Source organism: Ptiloglossa arizonensis, unplaced genomic scaffold (assembly GCF_051014685.1).
Source record: "Ptiloglossa arizonensis isolate GNS036 unplaced genomic scaffold, iyPtiAriz1_principal scaffold0027, whole genome shotgun sequence".
Classification (NCBI taxonomy): domain Eukaryota; kingdom Metazoa; phylum Arthropoda; class Insecta; order Hymenoptera; family Colletidae; genus Ptiloglossa; species Ptiloglossa arizonensis.
In genome coordinates, this window is record NW_027478397.1 from 1576956 (window position 1) to 1579203 (window position 2248).

The following is a 2248-nucleotide window of genomic DNA, read 5'->3' on the forward strand; positions in this document are numbered from 1 at the left end:
TATTTTTTCCCTAGGCCATTCTGGTTAAGCGTTTGGAGCAGCAGAAGTGCGAAAAATTTGTTGTCTTCTCAACCATTTCTTAGCTTCAATCTCCCATATCTCGCGAACGAATTGACCTAACCCAAAAATTCCTATTGCATCTGAAAGTAGAAACTCGCCCGATTACAACGGCATGTGTATTTTTTCCTTAGGCCATTCTGGTTAAGCGTTTGGAGCCGCAGAAGTGCGAAAAATTTGTTGTCTTCTCAACCATTTCTTAGCTTCAAACTCCCATATCTCGTGAACGAATTGACCTAACCCAAAAATTCCTATTGCATCTGAAAGTAGAAACTCGCCCGATTACAACGGCATGTGTATTTTTTCCCTAGGCCATTCTGGTTAAGCGTTTGGAGCCGCAGAAGTGCGAAAAATTAGTTGTCTTCACAACCATTTCTTAGCTTCAAACTCCCATATCTCGCGAACGCATTGACCAAATCCAAAAATTCCTGCTGCGTCTGAAAGTAGAAACTCGCCCGATTACAACGGTATGCGTATTTTTTCCCTAGGCCATTCTGGTTAAGCGTTTGGAGCAGCAGAATTGCGAAAAATTTTTTGCCTTCTCAACGATTTCTTGCCTTCAAACTCCCATATCTCGCGAACGGATTGACCTAACCCAAAAATTCCTATTGCATCTGAAAGTAGAAGCTCGCCCGATTACAACGGTATGTGTATTTTTTCCCTAGGCCATTCTGGTTAAGCGTTTGGAGTAGCAGAATTGCGAAAAATTTTGTGCCTTCTCAACGATTTCTTGCCTTCAAACTCCCATATCTCGCGAACGGATTGACCTAACCCAAAAATTCCTATTGCATCTGAAAGTAGAAACTCGCACGACTACAGCGGTGTGTTTATTTTTCCCTAGGCCATTCTGGTTAAGCGTTTGGCGCCGCAGAATGGCGAAAAATTTGTTGTCTTCTCAACCATTTCTTAGCTTCAAACTCCCATATCTAGCGAACGGATTGACCTAACCCAAAAATTCCTATTGCATCTGAAAGTAGAAACTCGCCCGATTACAACGGTATGTGTATTTTTTCCCTAGGCCATTCTGGTTAAGCGTTTGGCGCCGCAGAAGTGCGAAAATTTGTTGTCTTCTCAAACATTTCTTAGCTTCAAACTCCCATATCTAGCGAACGGATTGACCTAACCAAAAAATTCCTATTGCATCTGAAAGTAGAAACTCGACCGATTCCAACGGTATGTGTATTTTTTCCCTAGGCCATTCTGGTTAAGCGTTTGGAGCAGCAGAAGTGCGAAAGATTTGTTGTCTTCTCAACCGTTTCTTGTCTTCAAACTGCATATCTCGCGATCGGATTGACCTAACCCAAAAATTCCTGTTGCGTCTGAAAGTAGAAACTCGCCCGATTACAACGGTATGCGTATTTTTTCCCTAGGCCATTCTGGTTAAGCGTTTGGAGCAGCAGAATTTCGAAAAATGTTATGCCTTCTCAACGATTTCTTGCCTTCAAACTCCCATATCTCGCGAACGAATTGACCTAACCCAAAAATTCCTATTGCATCTGAAAGTAGAAACTCGCCCGATTACAACGGTATGTGTATTTTTTCCCTAGGCCATTCTGGTTAAGCGTTTGGAACAGCAGAATTGCGAAAAATTTGTTGTCTTCTCAACCATTTCTTAGCTTCAAAGTCCCATATCTCGCGAACGGATTGACCAAACCCAAAAATTCCTGCTGCGTCTGAAAGTAGAAACTCGCCCGATTACAACGGTATGCGTATTTTTTCCCTAGGCCATTCTGGTTAAGCGTTTGGAGCAGCAGAATTGCGAAAAATTTTATGCCTTCTCAACCATTTCTTAGCTTCAAACTCCCATATCTCGCGAACGGATTGACCTAACCCAAAAATTCCTGTTGCGTGTGAAAGTAGAAACTCGCCCGATTACAACGGTATGTGTATTCTTTCCCTAGCCCATTCAGGTTAAGCGTTTGGAGCAGCAGAGTTGCGAAAAATTTGTTGTCTTCTCAACCATTTCTTATATTCAAAGTCCCATATCTCGCGAACGGATTGACCAAACCCAAAAATTCCTGCTGCGTCTGAAAGTAGAAACTCGCCCGATTACAACGGTATGCGTATTTTTTCCCTAGGCCATTCTGGTTAAGCGTTTGGAGCAGCAGAATTGCGAAAAATGTTATGCCTTCTCAACCATTTCTTGGCTTCAAACTCCCATATCTCGCGAACGGATTGACCTAACCCAAAA